This window comes from Balaenoptera borealis (assembly GCF_965194805.1).
Source record: "Balaenoptera borealis genome assembly, chromosome: 5".
Classification (NCBI taxonomy): Eukaryota; Metazoa; Chordata; class Mammalia; order Artiodactyla; family Balaenopteridae; genus Balaenoptera; species Balaenoptera borealis.
This window is the reverse complement of record NC_138862.1, coordinates 76,170,642-76,189,559: the sequence shown is the minus strand read 5'-3', so window position 1 is coordinate 76,189,559 and position 18,918 is coordinate 76,170,642. Positions and strand designations below refer to the sequence as shown.

General features: G+C 36.9%; 1 protein-coding gene across 6 annotated transcripts in view; it reads right to left on the bottom strand.

Annotated features, from left to right (window-relative positions):
• FGF12 (fibroblast growth factor 12) overlaps positions 1-18,918 on the bottom strand; it is a 543,244-nt gene that overhangs the window by 125,078 nt on the left and 399,248 nt on the right. The gene's annotated exons all lie outside the window — the stretch shown is intronic.

Below are 18,918 nucleotides of genomic sequence, written 5' to 3'. Positions count from 1 at the left end.
TCTTTAGAAAACTGGACCATGATCAATCAATTAGACATCGCCACAAATCTCTCTCCAAGTATCATCTAAAAGTCATTAACTTTGGGCACAAAACATGATGGCCATTTTATGAGTAAGAGATCTATGAGTCTTTCTGGAATACCAAGGAAGAATGAGCCTCATGTTTGAAACTACAGGGCCTTCTTCATTTCAATGTATTTGCTGATCTCCGAAGATCTGCTGGCTTTATATGAATTTAGAGGTTCAAATTCTCTTCCAATTCTTTTATCCTGTGGTCTGTATCATTCACTCATTAACCATTTCCCGAGCCTACATCAATACCTGCATTGTTCAATGCTATAATCACTTTATTAACCAGATATATTGTGACGGATTCTCAATCCATTTGCTGGAAGTTCCAATAGCATGGCTGGAAAAGCCTGATTTGGCCCTGAGGTGCTGAATTAAAATTTCCATTAGAGTATCCCACCCTTATTTGAAATTCAGCCTATAAAACCTAACTTGCCATTCCCCATCTACCTCCCTGACCTAGCTTTCCCTATCACCATCCTCTGTCTTCCCTCTCTCTGCTAATGGCACCTCTAACATCCATCTCGGTTACTCCTAACTTTTCCCTCAGGTATCTACTCAAAGATTGCTACTCTGGGGAAGTCTTTCCCAACCCCCATCCCTAAATTAGATCAACCCACTCTCATTTATCAGGTTTTGGATGTACCAGAAACAAACGTGAAATTAATTTAACGCAGGAGTCGGAAAGAATTTCAGTGTGTCCCAAGGAGGAGACATAGAAGCCAGGGACATCAGTTTTGAGGGACTGTGGAAAGAATGACCCAAGGAGTCAGTTTTCCAGGCTATGGACCACTACTTGGTTTACTCCTACCCCTTAAATTGGCTTTATTTTTTTTTGGCCGCGCCGTGAGGCATGCGGGATTTTAGTTCCTCGACCAGAGATCAAACCCGTGCCCCCGGCACTGGAGTCTTAACCACTGGACCACCAGGGAAGTCCCTAAATTGGCTTTTAAAAATTGCTCCTCTGAGAATGATTCTGGTCTGGAATCTGACCTGGCCCTACTCATTTCTCTTCTCCTGGTCTAGGGTTTTCCAGGTGGACCGTAAAGAAAAGAGAATACCAGAAAGAGGAGAGAGAAGAATACTGACTTTCCTTTCAGTGATGTTATTAGGAATGACTAATAAAAATGCTGGCAAGTCCTGGAAAACTCGAAGTACTGCATAAAAAAAAGTTAATGGCCCAAGTTCCTTGGATCCATCTGAAAATGAAATAATCACCCAGGACAAATCCAAAATGCAAAAAAATAAACAAAAACAACAACAACAAAAAGTTTAATACAAACACAATTTACTCCAGGAATTTTCAATAACTTGCTTTTTTTTGTGGTATCTAAGCTTCACAAAGGCCTCATTTCTTCTCAAGGCTACCTTTGTACCCCTTTCAGACAGGAAAAGGGCAGCAGGGAGGTTATGTGTATCCATAATCTGAGTCTGTGCATTTGCTATGTCACAATGTAATCTATGAAATATTGCTGCATGATTACAGACATAGAAACTTGAATTTAATTATCAGAAAATTACAAACCACTCCACTAACTGGATATAAATCCTCAACGATGGAAAAGAGGACTCTATGTGTATATGATATGCTTGCTACTGGCTTAAGTGATCTTTCCCTATTTGAGTAAGATAAAGAAGAAATTACATACAGATGAGGCTAGATATTTATGGTGTATTTGTCACAAAGCCCCAAGTTGCTTGATTTTTTCCTGTGTGTCAGAGAAACTGCACACTGAAAGAGAGAGAGTTCTCCATCACTGGGAGTGCCCAAAAGAGTCCAACTAACCACAGCCACTGCAAACACATTCATGGATAAAACTGGAAGGTTCCTTCCTGGTTTGACGTCCTCTGACTTGTGATTTCCTGAACTTGACAAGGCATTACTTTCATACCCTACCTTACAGACAGACTCCTGTCCAGTGTATTTTAGGAGAAAAATAGCATCTATCTCAGTTACCCTCTCTTTTTCAAAATCCTCTTAGATGAGCAGAAAGCACTGATGAATAAATTTTAAGAACCAGTTTCTTTAGATTGGATTCAGGGTAGGAAAAGAGTGGGTAAAGTTTACAGGGCCATGTTTCCCACAGATAGAAGAGCAAGCTAATTTTATCACTTTTGTGCACAGCAAAGAAGAATTCTCTCTGAATCTTTCTGAAGGGATTTTCTTTTTTCATAAGAATATCAATCTCCTCTTCTAACAAAGGTACTGAACCACTCACACTGTTATCTAAATGAGTTAATGGGGAAAATCCATGCAAACATTTGCACTAGGCACTCTAAGTTTAGAGACATGGCCACGGTTGAGAGACACTGCCATTCCTGACGTTAAAGAGCGCCAGTGGAACAGGGCAAATATGTACAGAACTCTATGACACAAGGGGTAAGAAGAAAACTTCACAAAACACTTACTGATTAAAAACAAACGAATAAACAAAAAACACCAGGCTTCCCTTGGGCTAAAGGTGGTTCTCAACACAGAGGAATTTGGAGGCTCTCAGAGAGTCCATCCGGCATGCTGGACTCCACTTCGAGTTGAACCTCATCGGTAGCAATATACTGCACTCAGATTTAAGCTCCTGGAGTTAAGCTGCATCTCCTCCCATTACTGGTTGTTTGTGGTCCATGCCTGTGTCTGGACGGCAAACACAAATACTCAAGGCGGTGAGTATTCTTTCTCAAGACTTTGCACACGTCCAGTCTCCAGCAAATGTTAAATGAATGAATGTACTTCTGACAGTCTGTCAGACTTTGAAAAATTTACTTCCACTTCTATAAAACTTTTTCTTTAAAAATTAGCTGGCAAAAATAATAGATGAAGGGATTCAATCTCTGAGTACAGCCTTGAGACAGCAAGCTGGGAGATTGGTTTGTGTGCTTCCTGCCTATGCCCTTCCCGCTCAGCAGCTTGATTCAAGGATTTGAGTCTTCAGGATGTCAAGTAAGTGATTAAAAAAAGTAAAACTGGAAACATTGAAAAATACCTGTCGTCAGCATCATATTGATTGATCACCATTAGCCAGATAATTATACAGGCTGAGGAAGATTGTTACAAACATGAAACCTAAAATAGATGCCTCAAGGTTAACACATCCTAATTACCTTTTGTGACATCATATAAATACTTCTCTATTTTTGAAGGTAAGTCTGGAAAAGATAGGAGAAAATGAAGTTAATGAGGATAATTTCCTATATCCATAGAGATAAAGAAATTAACAGATAAATCATCCCCATACAATTTTACCTATCTAGGCAGAACAGGGTACAAATTCCTCAGTACAACAATAACATATTATTCCAGTAAGCACCCTTACCAAAATAGAGTGAGGAATTCAGTGACAATTATATACATAAATAAAATGTGTACAGTAAACTATACCAAAAATAAATGACTTGGTAAAACTCATAAAATACTTCATATTTGCCAACTGTTTATATACTTCACAATTTTTCAGAGTGTAGCTATTAACTCACTTCAGAGAAGCTATTTAGCAATAAAAATTGGAAAATGCTTACCCTGGTGGCAAACCATAAAAAAAATTGTTGGTAGCTAAGAGAGTTAGTGTTTAAGAACTCGCTCTGATGAGAGACAGAGACAGAGACGGAGACAGACAAACAAAGCGGGGGCAGGGGAAAGAGAGACTGAGGATGGAAAAGAGACAGAAAAAGAGCTGTCTTCCACTAACAACTGGTAATCTAATTGTCTGGCTTTTCTGAAGTCAAGGCCAATAATACGTAAATACTTTAAGTAAATATAAGCATTCGCTCAAATTGGCATGACTGACTTCCAATTAGGGATATACCGGGGACACAGTGTGACCCTAAAGAAATAAAGGTGCTTAAAACAGGCCATTTCCAAATAAACTTTGTTCCCTTATATTAGTCACCATAGAAGGCTTCACATTCTTTTTTCCAACAGGGCCATCAGTACGAAGTCCACAGTTGAGATATTTTTTTAAAAGACGCTTGAATGGCCCAGGGAACGATCCTTTGATTATTGTTAATGGGAACATACATCCTTAAAAAGTGAAAATCCATCTGTTGAATAACATGGCGATGAAGCTGAGTATTACTGTTTTAGAGGAAAGATGATTAGTATCTTATTTCCTTTGTTCAGTACCTGACACCAGAATTTTCATAGAGTGCAGGCATTATCGTATAGATATCTAAAAGAGAAAGTTGGAATATATCTGCCTATCGGAACTGGAAAAGGCTTCTAAAGGAGATGCTTTCTGGGATCTTGACAGATTGATAGAAACAATACAGGAAAATGCAATAGAAAAAGAATGAAGAGTTTGCTCAATGGTCAGATATACGGTCAGATACCCTTAAGTAAAATTTAAGTAAAGCTTAGGGTGAGAAGAACAACTAGAAATGTACTTTAGGGACAAAATGTGGAAAGATACGAATGTCAGGCTATTTCTTGTTCTCTGGGAAATCACTAAAAGTTATAGATCATGAAATTGGCTTGATCATATTTTCCAGGTAATTCCACATCCCAACGTCCTAGCAAAAGATGTCTCCTTACTGTGACCCTGTTGGGTTGGATTGGAATCCCTGTTTCCCTGGAATCTGAAACTAATAGAAATTTTATTGTCAAGAGCTTCTTGTACACAACAAATCACTGTATATAAACCCAGCACCTACTTAGGAGAGATGCAACAACAGTTACTTACTTTTCTAGATTATAAAAGTTAAAAGCAATTCATTAAGAATGGATTTCAAAGAGGCTCACATATGTAGTGTTCAAAATCAAAAACCTCAAAACCACCCAAATGCCCACTGACAGGAGAACTGATTCACCAGCTCTGGTAACTCTAGGGACTGTGGTCCTTATATAAGCACAGAAAGTCTCCCTCCCCTGACAATAGCACACCTCTCAGAGGAAAGGTGAGGGGAAAATAAATGGACCTCAGGCCCACACACAATGAGATGAAGTCTAGAAATCTAGTGCCAAGTAACAATCCTGTTTAAACTGCCATCCAAAGCAAATCACAATATTCTGAATGGAGTCTGACACGGTTTCAGGGTGTGGATCCATTAAATTTTGTTCTGGTTGTTACATATTTTTAAATTTTTCTATTTTTCTTACAAACTCACAGAAAACCAAAACGCCTTATGGGAAAGTGATCCTTATTTTAATGCTCTCGTTCCATTGATACAATGGTTCACTGCTTTCGTATCAGAGAATAGATTGTTTCTAAGTGAAAGTGTTGCCTCAGGTTTATCCAGATGTAACAGATAAACCTGGGCCAGAGGGAAAAAGGCATAAACTGGCAGGGAAAGCCAAATTTGAGGGGTACTCAGAAACCATCTACTACTTTTCATTGGCTTAATAAGAAAGCACTCCAGATACCTCCATCCACAGACATAACTGTGACTGCAAAACCAACAGAAGATAAAGATGGTTTCCAAAAGTGAACAAAGAATGATGTTTGGCCTGCAGTGGGGGCACCTATTTGGCCAATCCTCTTTGGAGTCTTCATTTGAAATTTTTAAAAAATAAAAATTGTATCTATTTAAGGTATACAACATGATGTTTTGATGTACATGTACATAGTAAAAGGATTACTATAGTCAAGCTAATTAACATATTATCTCCTGACATAGTTACCATTTGTGTTTATTTGTGATGAGAGCACCTAAAATCTATTAATACATTCTTTTTATTCAAGAGAAGAAAACCTTTTACTGATTCTGAGTAACCAAGAATGTTGCTTACAGAAGCTATGACTGTGCTGCAGTACTTACTGTTGTTTCCATGAGTATTTAAACTTCTTCCCTCCTTGTGTGTGTTCAGAGCAGTGGGCCTGCTGCCCAGCCTTTTAATGGCGATCTGGCCATCACAGTTCTTCCCCAACCCACCCCATACACACACATTTCCACCTTATTAGTCTGATGCTGTGATAAACACTTCAGCTTATCTATGCACTGTATTCCAGTCACCATAAGCAGTTCTTGGAAAACCGAAAACTATCAATTTGTTAACAAATGTTGATTGAATAGGCATCGTTAGATAACAGAATTTTTTTAAACTGCAAATTTTAATTAAGGCATCTGGATATGATAGATATGAATTCCAAAGTATGATGGTAAAAAATATGGAAATTTAAAAATAGGTAATGTGAAAATTGGTTATACTGCTCTAAATTCCACAAGGAAGATACAGAAAGTTTGAGGATGGGATAGGGCTTAATAATTTCTTCATCTCAGACCTAGAGAAAGGTCTTCGGTAGGACTATTCAGAGACCTTGATTTTCTTCCCATCACATTGCGGACCACAGTAGACCAATGTCAAAATGCATCAAGCCCTGGGAAAGTTAGGGAAAAAGGGAGAGGAGCTCAATGAGTGTTTATATTTTGACTGAGCTGCATTCCCAAAGTTGGTCAAGGCAAAGGAAACTGAATGTGCCTCATACACCAGGTGTGGACCACATGGTAGAAAGAGCCAGCCTAGAGTCATTCTAATTCCAATCCAAGAGGATAGGATGGGAGGGTAATGTGTCTCCAACACAAAAAAGTCTATATAGAGTGGAAACTGAAAAACCAGGAGCTGAAAGGAGAGGGGTGGTTTGAAGATTAGAAACCATCACTGACCCGAGGGAACTGCAGTTGGAAAGCCCAGTAGGGAAAGTCTCTTTAAAAATCCATGAAAAATCACAGTAGAGTAGAAGTCACCCTCCGATACATTCTTGTGGCAGCGCCAATTAAGTAAGAACTCTCTGCCTCCCTTCCTGCTCCTCCCTTTCCATTCTCTAAGGAGCCCTGAAGGGATGATCATAATGGTTACAGTACGGGCCATGGAGGTGAGTGCAAAGTTAGGTAGCCTCCTGCACTCATGGCCCAGTTAGGGCCTGACTCAGGGTAAGAGTGGGGAAGGAGTAACCTCTGAATAAAGAAGTGCTTATATTATATTGGACTGGGCAATGTAAATTTATTAAATGAATAAGTGTTCTACAGCTTAAAGAAAAGAGATCGGTGTGATCCAGGCATATAGGGAAAAACCTCCCCAGTGTATACATTTTTAAAGGACAGTGAAAGAAATCAAAGTCTATTTTGATTTCATCTTATAAATCATGCCTGTTTAATGTATGAGTTCACATATATTTCTATTATGCATCATATACATTCCGATAGAGAATTTAATTTAATCCTGGCAGGCACTCTGTGAGGTAAATGTGCCTCTCATTTTATAGCTGAGAAAACTGAGTCTAAGGGAGAGCCTGTAAGGCTATTAATAGCCCACTTTAACTGAATGACCACATGCTGTACACTCTTCTAAGTATTTTATATAATTAACTCATTTAGTTCTCAAATCAACACTGTGAGATAGTCATTATGATATACTTCATTTTATAGGTGAGAAGAACAGAGGTCCAGAATTATAAAAATCCACAGCCAGCAACTGATAGGCTGATAATCAAACACAACCAGTCTGGCTCCAGAGCCCACAGTCTTGAACACTGGGCATGTGACCTAGAGAAGACGCAGCAAAGTCTAATCTGAACCAGCGATTCTGAATGGGCTTTCCCCTTTATCAGTTAGTAAGGACTCAACTGTATCGTAAAGAGTAATGCAAAAGACAAAAAGGAAAGAAGGGACCACACCAGGTCTGTCACTACTCTGCTGTGTGGTGTGCGGTAAATAATTTCCCTTCTCTGGGTTTGAGTTTTCACATCTATTAAATTAGGGGAGTGGACTGGGGAGTCTCCAGGGGTTCCTTCCAGTTGTGGATTTGATTTTCATCTCTGAAAGAATATGTGTGTGGTGGACAGGTATATGCATATTAAACTATGTAAACAATTTAGCTCAACGTCTGACTGATGTGGCTGATGAGACGCTTCTGAAATTTACATTTACCTAAGAGATCTTCTTTTGGGCTTCCCTGGTGGCGCAGTGGTTGAGAATCTGCCTGCCAATGCAGGGGACACGGGTTCGAGCCCTGGTCTGGGAAGATCCCACATGCCGCGGAGCAACTAGGCCCGTGAGCCACAATTACTGAGCCGGCGCGTCTGGAGCCTGTGCTCCGCAACAAGAGAGGCCGTGACAGTGAGAGGCCCGCGCACCGTGATGAAGAGTGGCCCACACTTGCCGCAACTAGAGAAAGCCCTCGCATAGAAACGAAGACCCAACACAGCCATAAATAAATAAATAAATTAAAAAAAAAAAAAGATCTTCTTTTGAAAAATGTTAACATAACATGCAATCAAAAAAATTTTTTTATAACATGTCAACTAGATGAAAATGTAAAACAACTTCAAAGATTGAAGAAGCCTAAATGTAATTTTTTAAGAGAGTGTGATGGGGTTATACTTAGATTCATTATTATTATTTTTAGAACTGCACAGCTGTTTTGGCAGTTTGTTTTGTGAATTCTACTTTGCAAATGTAATGAGGTTTTTTTTTTTTTCTGAACAAATTTTAGTTAATGGAGCAGATAACCCATTTATTTCCTTGTCGTAGCTTAGCATTAAATAAGAAATGCAACAAGTCAGAGTTTAAAATTTGAAACATGGTGTTTAGCTTTTTTACTTGCTAGTTATAAGATTAGAAAATAACTCAATATTTTAATTTCTCTCCATATGTTTTAATGATAGTATCTGTGATTAGAGAATATTACTGTTCAGAACTTCATTTCCTGTCATGTAAGTCTTTCCTTATTTTAAGGTCAATAGTTATGATGCTACTATGTCTCCAAAACAAATCTTAAGTAGTTGAGCAGAAATTTATAATATCCAGCATGTTTTAGGAACTTCCTATATGCCACATACTGCTCTGAATGCTTTTTGTTTATTGATTTATTTAATCCTCACAACAATCCTATAATTAGGAACTATTATCAACCCATCTGACATATGAGGAAACTGAAGAAGAAGGAGTAACTTGCTCAAGGTTAATCAGTTAGTGAGCAGATGAACTAGAATATGACCCAGACCATTGATAGGTGCAGAATAAAACCAACAACAAAAGGGTACAGATAATAATATATGCTGAAATATTCTAATTTTTAGTCAAAATGTTTTATGCTTAGAAGTAATACATCAGATGAATTTCACCTAAGCCTTGTCTTTTTTTTTTAATTTAATTTAATTTAATTTTTTTATACAGCAGGTTCTTATTAGTTATCTATTTTATACATATTAGTGTATATACGTCAATCCCAATCTCCCAATTCATCCTACCACCACCGCCCCCCTCAAGGCTCGTCCTAAGAATATAAAAATACATTCCTTTTGTGAAGTTTTATTTATTTCTTAGATTCTGTTTCATTCCAAAAGGATTTGGAAAGATCCTGCTTTCAAGAGAAGTTTTTTTTTTTTTCAACTTTTTATTTACCACACTGATTTATGAGGTCTCAGTTGCATATTTTCCTCGTATTTTCTAGTTTCTCTCATTCAGTGTGTGTGGGTGTATTAGTTTCCTAGGGCTACCATAACAAACTACTACAAACTGGGTGACTTAAAACAACAGAAATTCATTCCTTCATAGTGCTGGAGGCTAGAAATCTGAAATCAATATATCAGAAAGGCCATGTTCCTTCCAAAGGCTTTAGGGAAGAATTCTTTCTTGCCTGTTGCTAATCGGGGGGATTCCCAACAATCCTTGGCGTTCCTGAGCTCATAGCCTCACACTCCATTCTCTGCCTGTCTTCTTGTGGCCTAATTCCCTATGTATCTCTGCATCCTTTCTTTTTCTTCGAAGGACACCAGATAGTGGATTTAGGGCCCACTCTAAATCAAGTATGATAGCATCTTGAGATTCTTAACTAGTCAGCTCTGCCAAGAGTCTATTTCCAAATAAGGTCACATTCTGAGGTTCAAGGTCCATGTGAATTTTGGGGACACTATTCAACCTACTACACGTGGTGTGGAGATATTGTGGCCTGGCAATAAATTGTCATTTTGTAACATCTGAGATTCCCTCAATCAAACATGGCATCCGTGTAATGACTTCACAGAGATCCCCATGCCTTCCATAGGTAGCACTGTGACCTCAGCTTGGGCAATTAGCAACACATGGGGAAAACAGGTTTCGGAGATCTCATAAGACTGGAATAGAGGGATTAGGGGTAGTTCTCTGGGTGAAATACACCCAGGGCTCACCTAAAGCATAACGAATATGTGGCTTCAGCCCTTCCAAATCTACTCCCTGCAGTCCTTATGCAATACTGGGGTGGAAAGGCTTCGAAGTTTCCAGTCCCCACACTTTCTGTAATGGCCTCCTGCGACACTGCAGAGGCTCGTATGGGAATGACTGTCTACTTGGAGACTGATACAGAGCTGTTCCCATAAATCTCCAATAATAGGACACATTAGAAGCAAAAACAACCTAAACTCATCTCAATGGCATGACAGACAGAGCAAACATCTACTTATTCCTTTACTGTCTCTGCTTTAAGAACATTAAAAAGTGATATATGATACTTTTCATACAGACTTAATGATTAAAATGTGTATTTTAAATTATTACGGAATTATATTTTCAACACTTATTCTTGGACCTATCACTGCTAAATGTTTATAAATAATTATCCAATTAATTCACTAGAGTGTAAGCTCCATTTATTCTCAGATTTATTCCTAATATCTAGATAAATATCTGGGACATAGTAGGTGTTCAACACATATTTTTTGAAAAAAATGAATGAATGAATAAACTCTAACTAGAGAAGAAAGAGAAAAGTACAAAAGTACTAGACTCTTAAGTATGAAATATATCCCCATTCACTGTTATAAAGAGTAAAAAATAATTTATACTAATAGAGTTATTTTTTTGTTGTGGATTCTTTTCTGTTGTGTGCCATCCCTTAATACTCCCCCTGTAGGATGCTGTTTGAAAAATTCCTTTAAAAAGAGCTACATTTGCTATGCCCCCAAATTAAACAATAAATATGTATATTTGTCTTTATCTGTATGACTTACTTCACTTAGTATGATAATTTCTAGGTCCATCCATTTTGCTGCAAAAAGCATTATAATATCACTTATATGTGTAATCTAAAAAAATGATACAAATGAACTTATTTACAAAACAGAAATAGACTCAAAGCCGTAGAAAACAAACTTATGGTTACCAAAGGGGGAAAGTGGGTGGGGGAGAGAGAAATTGGGAATTTGGGGTTAACAGATACACATTACTATATGTAGAAAAGATAAACAACAAGGACCTCTGTATAGCACAGGGAACTATATTCAGTATCTTGTAATAATCTATAATGGAAAAGAATCTGAAAAAGAATATATATATATATATATATATATATATATATATATATATATATATATGTAACTGAATCACTTTGCTGTACACCTGAAACATTGTAAATCGATTATATTTCAATATAAAAAAATTTTAAAGAGTTATTTATGAAAACACAGTGAAACAAAGAAATCTGCCTATTTAAGTATGCTTGAAAAATAAATACTGGTCATAGTAAAAATAAAAGAAAAAGAAAAGAAAACAATAAACATGTGAATTACTATATCCCTGTTTTAACTGTGGCTTCCAAGTAGCTCTGGGTCAATTTGTCTTGTCAAATATAGAAGCTCCATAGCAATGCATTTTCTCTCCTCTCTTAGCGTAACGATTATATTTCTTTTTTAAAAAAATTTTAAAAGTTGCCCTAGAGTTTGCAATATACAACTATCCAAGTCCACTCTCAAACAATACTATATTGCTTCACACGTAATGCAAGTACCTTATAATATTACCAATTCCGCCTTTCCATCCCTTTATAATATTGCTGTCATTCATTTCATTTATCCATAAGCTAATATAATCATGAAATACATTGTTGCTATTACTAATTTGAAAAGATAAATTAAAAATAAGAAAAATAAAAGATTTTATTTTACCTTCATTTATTCCTTCTCTAACACTCTTCCTTTATATATGTAGGTTCCAGTTTCTGACCTTTCTTTTCCTTCTCACTGAAAAATTTATTTTAAGGCAGGTCTACTGGCAATAAATTTCCTCAATTTTTGTTTGAGAAAATCTCTATTTCTCCTTCAATTTTGAAAGATAATTTTGCTGGATATAGAATTCCAAGTTGGTAGCTTTTTTTTTTTCTTTAAACACTTTAAATATCTTACTCCACTCTCTTCTTGCTTATATGTTTTCTGAAGATAACTCTGATGTAATTATTTTACTTGTTACTCTATAGATAAGGTGTTCATCCATCCCCCTCTAGATTCTTTCAAGAAAGTCTCTTTTTCTTTGATTTTCTGCAGTTTGAATATGATATGTCTTAGTGTAGACTTTTTAGCATTTTCCTGCTTGGTGTTCTCTGAACTTCTGGATCTGTGGTTTGGTGTCTGTCATTAATTTTGGGAAATTCTCATACATTATTGCTTCACATATTTCTTCTGTTTCATTCTTTATATTTTCCACTTCTGGCATTCCCCTTACACATATGTTACACTTTTTGTAATTGTCCCACAGTTCTTGGATAGTCTATTCTGTTTTTTTTTCTCTTTAATTTTCAGTTTGAGGAATTTCTTTTAACATATAGTCAAGTTCCTTGATTCCTTCCTTGGCCATGTCCAGTTTGTTACTGAGCTCATCAAAGGCAGTCTTCATTTCTGTCAGTGTTTTTGATTTCTAGCGTTTCCTCTTAAGTTTTTTTCTTAGATTTTCTGCTTACATTACCCAGCTGTTCTTACATGCTGTCCACTTTTTACAGTAGAGTCCTAATATTTATGTTAAAATTCTAACCTAATAATTCCAAAATCTCTGCCATATCTGAGTCTGTTGATTTGTCTCTTCTAACTGAATTTTTTGACTTTCAGCATGCCTTGTAATTTTTGTCAAAAGCCAGACATGATGTAGCAGGTAAAAGCAGCAGGACTTTAGTGTGAGGTTTTATATTTATTTGGCTAGGAGTCAGACTGTTTTTACTGTTTGCTATATCTGTATCAGAGGATAAAACTGTCTCTATTGTTGTTTTTGTCTCTATGGTTGTCTTTGGTTTTCCCTAGAGGCTCCTTCTTAAATAAGAGTATGAGCTTTTAGCTCTTTACAGTTGTAATACCACAGAAGCCCTGTAGATATAGTAGTGAGTGGTAAGATGGAGTGGGGGGTGGGGTAGAAAAACATTTTATTCCTATGATTATCTCTCAGTCTTTTAGTGGGTCTGTGCCCCTGGGCTGTAACCTTCACAAGTGCTTCTTCCCGCTACACCTTTGTGTGACTTGGAAAGGCTAGAGGAAACTGGAGTTGGGCCTTTCCCTCCCTCTTGGTTAGGCTCTGGTAAAATAGTTTTCCTTGAGGTCAGTCCTTTGTCAATAAGAACAAATGCTCATTTTAAAATGATTACTTTCCCCTCCCTTGCTATATGCATGGGGGCTTTTTTCTTTCATCTTCACCCTGAGAACCTGGTGGGGCTCCTGACGCTAAAACTCATGAAATTTGACCCTCTGCCCCTGCACAAAGCTGGTCCCCAGGAGTTTTTATCTCTCAAGCTAGCCCATGCTCAGTCCCGAGCAATTAGTCAATTACTCTCCAAGTATTCTTACAAAGATCCAGCTGTAGCTTCTGCTCCCAGTAAGATCTGACTCTATTTTCCTGTCTTTCCAGTTTTCAGCTGGTGGTTGGTCCTGTGACTTCAATTCTCTGACAGAGCTAAGAAGAGTTGTTGATTTTCAATTTGTTCAACCTTTTTTTCTTATTGAGAGGATGGGAGCAATGACTTCTAAGCTCTCTACATGTAGAACCAGAAATCAGAAGTCAGCAGTTTACTTTTTGTTGGTCATCCCGTACCACTTTTGTATTTTATTTTTTCCATTGATATGTGCTATTCCTTCTGCCTGGAATGTCCTTCCTCTTTTTCATAGAAGAGTAAGAGCCTCATCATTTCTCGTTAATCAGTTCATGTGTTAATTTCTACACTGACATCTTCATTAGGGAGATTTATTCACAACTGAACTATATGTTCTCATACCACTAGGTACACAGGATGATTATATCACTTATCACATTATATTATGTTTATATTATATTATTTACAACATTATCTATGATATAGTTAGATACTGTGGGCAGTGACTATAAACTATGGTGTACTTCGAATTAAACATGAGTAAATAATTTCCTTGTTTATTAATTCCATGGTTGTTCTCTCTCAGGTATGGCTTTGATTCACCTGATACTTCCTTTCAGCAACAGCTAGGTCAGATTGTCACTGAGATAATATTTTTTGAGCTTGGAACCCTGTGGTTCAGTCTTATTTCTTATGTAAAGGCCACAGAAAGTTAGTAAGAGGGTTCCAGAGAATAATGCAAATTAGTAACATACACTCATGAGATTCTGAAGATTGATTATTGTTGCCCAGTATCCATTAAATTTCCTAATAAGGGTAAAAAAAGTTTGCAGATGATCCCAAACTTTGCTGCCACATTAGTGTAGGTTAACATCAATCATCTTGCCATTTTTAGTGGTTCCTCCCTTAGAAGATTGGAATCATTTTCAATTTTAGCAAATCAATAAGAAACCAGATTGAAAGCTCTGAACGAAAGCTTGCCTAGCTTGGACATGAGACAAAGGTCCCTATCTGGGGACTGGCTTCCTTGCTGGTGGTGATAAGAAGATACTTGTCCATATGGTTACCAAGGTATACATGCAACTAAACCATTATCTTGGAAAAGCACAATATTTCCCATTTTGCAACCATAGCTTCTAGTCCTAAACTGCCACAAGAATTATATATATATATCAGAATCATATTCTGGCATGTTAAACATGGAAGGATCCCGAGAGATTTTCAGATCCTCTCATTGTATCAAGTGGGGAGTTTCTTTTTTATAGGGAAATATACCAAAGGCCAAAAAGGGAAACTAGAATTTATGCCCCATAAAAGCAGAAATATTTGTACATTTTTCTCACTACAGTATCTCAAGTATAGAACAGTGACTGATATAAAATGAGTATTCCACAAGTATTAGTTGAATAAGAATAAAAGGACTTCCCGAAGTTCCAGTATAAATTAGAAGCTAAATTGGAATAGAGCAAGGTTCCTGATTGCCAAACAGGTGACCTTTCAATCACATGATGATTTTTCCCAGCAAATTCTCTCTCCTTATTATTATTCTACGTATCTTAGAAGACGGAGATACTAGAGAACAAAAGTGCCAAAATAGGAACTAATGCTTCTAAATTTAGGATTAGGCTATACAGAAAAGTGTATCATAAACTATATAATATCCAGTGTGGAAGTTCTAAAATGTTAAATTATTGTCAGAAATAAGTTATTTTGCTGTGCATGAGAATGAAATATATTTACCTTTCATATAATTAGACTAATTATATGAATTAATAACATATTTAAACAAATAAAGATTCAAATTGTAAGGATAAAAGTCTTCCTAATTTCTAACTGACAGAAGGTATTACTCAAAAGTTAATGACTATTGAAGATTTATCTTATGTAGGGTACTAAATGAGATAGGATTGTGGAGGGAAAGTGCAGAGATATATAGAGCTTAATTTCTGCCCTTTATATTGAAAGGGCGAAAAAGCACATTTCTATTTCACTGCCTGCTTCATGGAGACCAAGGCTCCTCCTTCCCTTCCTATCCCCAAGTGGTCAACACCACTGAAACAGAGTCTGGGTTTTCCATCTGAGGCACAAAAAGGGGCCAGCCATTCTTTCTTTCCTTCCTGCTCTGCCAGAGAACCTCCGTGTAGCTGAGTGGGTAAGAGCCCTTAGGACCACTTTACTGACATAGCTCTGCTCACAGGTAGGCTCTAGTTCTAAGGTCTGTATTCAGAGACCCAGAAATAACTCCACACTATTGTTTCAGGCCAACACTGAATTCTGCTTTGCAGCTTTTCCAACTACTAGGCACTTGCCACCACTAAAAATAAAACTGATAATTTGGTCCTCATTTGCACTGTGGTCCTTAATTTTCTACTGGTCAGAACCCGGAAAAGAGGCATCAGTAATCGAGACCCGGAACTTCAACATCCTTTCTAAACTGGAAAGTTCTTGATGGCGAGAAGTATGAAGTACTTGCCATTTACCTTTGTTGATATCTTGATGACCACATGGCACCTTGCTCATCATGGATGATCAATTAATATTGCTAAATGGACATCTTGTTATTCAAACACTTTGAGATCTTTGCTGAAATATTCTTCAATTACAGTTGCCCCCTATCCTGTCCTTCAAATAATCTTTACATCAGAAATTTCCAAATTAATTGTTTAAAGAATAGTATTAGCTTTGCTATTTGGCTTCCCAATGATATGAGTCTCTAGCTAGCTGTAGGGGTGGCAAGGAGGTTAAAAAAAAGGGAAGAACAAAATGTATTGACCTATTTGGAGTTTTGAGAATCAGGTCACACTGCAGAACTGCCTTTTGTCTAGTATACCATGGGGAGAGAGTAATATTTGTCATGACTCTCATGGCAGATCAATACAGCGAGGGAGTAAAAAGAACAAAACTCCAAATCTCAAGTTCCCAATAAGTCAGAAAACATTCAAGACTTTGGACAGACTCTATTGTAATATATTGGTTTTCACAGAGTCATAGAATCATTGGGCTGGAAGTCTTAAATTGAGCACCTGAAGCCACTTAGAAAACTACTGGGGAAGCTAGACCTTTGACTCATTGGTCCTGGGTATGCAGAGAGCTCTGAGTTCCCATCAGATTGGTGGTGACACTGGATTATATATGTTACTGGAATTAAGACTCAACAAGCTGGATGGACTGCCTGAGGGCTACCCCCGTTAGGCTCCGCCAATGTGTGAGTGGAGATGTAACCTATATTCAAAGATAGATTATAGTATATACATATAACCATCTCTTCCAGTATGTGGGATTTATATGACCTGGCAAAGAAGGAGCTGTTTAAGCCTTGAATTATACACTGGTCTCAGGATGTGAAAAACAATGTCATCTCATTTAGTCCCCATGGCCCTTAGTGGTAGGTAAGCAATTAATTGCTATGAGACTGGAATTATCTCCATTTTACAGATGAGGTTTCTAAGCCTCAAAGAAATAGAGGAATTGGCCATAACTATATAATACATAATGGGACAAGCCAGTAATGAAATTCAAGCTTCCTGCCTCCAAATCTAGTGCTCTTTTCACTATAATCCCAAACAAATCTCCTAATGTCAAGAACTAGTTTCTAGATCAATGAGTTATAAAGTATATCAACTTATTATAGGCAATAAGCAATATGAGTAAATGAAATATCATTAGATGTAATTTGTTCCTTTTTTGTTTAAATGGCTTATGTAAATAAATAAGCATTTCTCTAAGAATCTATCATATGAAGATAGTTTTGTTACTGTTGTTTTCTCATTATAAACTGAAATTCTTTTAAATTCTGAAGCTCTTGCTTCATTTCCTACCCCCTATAATAAAAACTGAAATGTACTAGAACATGATTATACTTTTATTTTTGGTGTTCATGCTGTGAACCAGCTTTTAGGTCAGACCAGCATAATCATTTTTATGGATACCCTTAGTAATTAAAACTTCTTGCATGAAGCAAATGAAATACCACCTCTCTGCAATTATATCCTGTTGTGAGAGTATTTAAGTCAGATTCTAGACTATTTCAAGGTTATAGTGTTTTTAGTGGAAATAACCAGAGACCATCAAGCCAAGTAATAACTAAGTGTGCTCATTCACTCTGACAACAAATGTCTGAGTATCTAGTACGTGTTAGAGATATAGAAATGAACACAACCTGGTGCCTGTCCCTGAGGAGATCAGCCTAGGAGAGGTGGATATATATTTGATTAAACCAAAATGTATCCTAGTTCCTGATATAAGCACAGAATGTCTGACTTAGAGAGGGGAAGCCATTAATTCTGCTAACGCAAGTGAAGATTTCAAAAAGGAGGTGATAATTTAACCAAGTCTTGAAGTGAGATGCTTTTGGTACAGTATAAACTTAAAGAAGCTGAGGAGAAAAAGGATTAATCCCAGTGCTCCAAATAGTATGTCGTCAGATGTCTGGCTATATCTTCCATCACATGTATTCCTGGCACCCATCAGAGAGAAGTGAGTTTTGCGATGGAATTATTAGAATTATTTTTTTTCCCCCAATATGTTAGCCTCCTTGAGGTTCTTGCCAAATCATAAAACCCTCCAAGTCAAATATGCATCAGTGGTAGATTGGAAGGGTTTGGAAGAGTTTCCTTTCACAGTTACTAGTGCTGAGCACTGTGGTGTTACTGAATTACAGAGAATTTAAAACACCCAGAAATCTGTTCTTCTTTTTTCAGTTACTCAGAGTGATCTACACTCTGGCTGAATTGATTGATTTCTGAAATCATGACCAGAGTTTTGGTTGTTTTAGTTGGGTGGGCATACTAATACATACAGAGGTTTCCATCATGGAATTTTTGAACAGTCCTCAAAAAGGCACATATGAGAGGATGGGATGAGCATGTGCTTAAAGCCAAATGAAGAAAGAACTCATTTTATTAATTGTAATAATTTGTATTTTAAAGACTTAGGATAATTTTTATTTTTGTTTTGACTGTGCTCCTGAAATTTATTATTTTTGTCAAATTGTCTTCATTTTATTAGCAAGTGATCAAACAATACAATTGTTCTGCAAGAGCAGGAGAGGGTGCTAGCTTCTTATAAGGAACTCCAAGGCATATACATTTGCTGCTGAGCCCTAATACACACCTGTAATGTATAGAAGTGTTACTGCTTATTGCAAAGATGTAAACCTTATGATATGTGAGTCAGTTCTGTTGTACAAAACATTATCATCTATACTAAACTTTCAAAATACTGTCTTTAGAATTTATATTCTATCCAATTCTAAATAGAGGCAATCTACAAATGACACTAAAATAAAAGGCAATAAAAAATGACACTAAAATAGA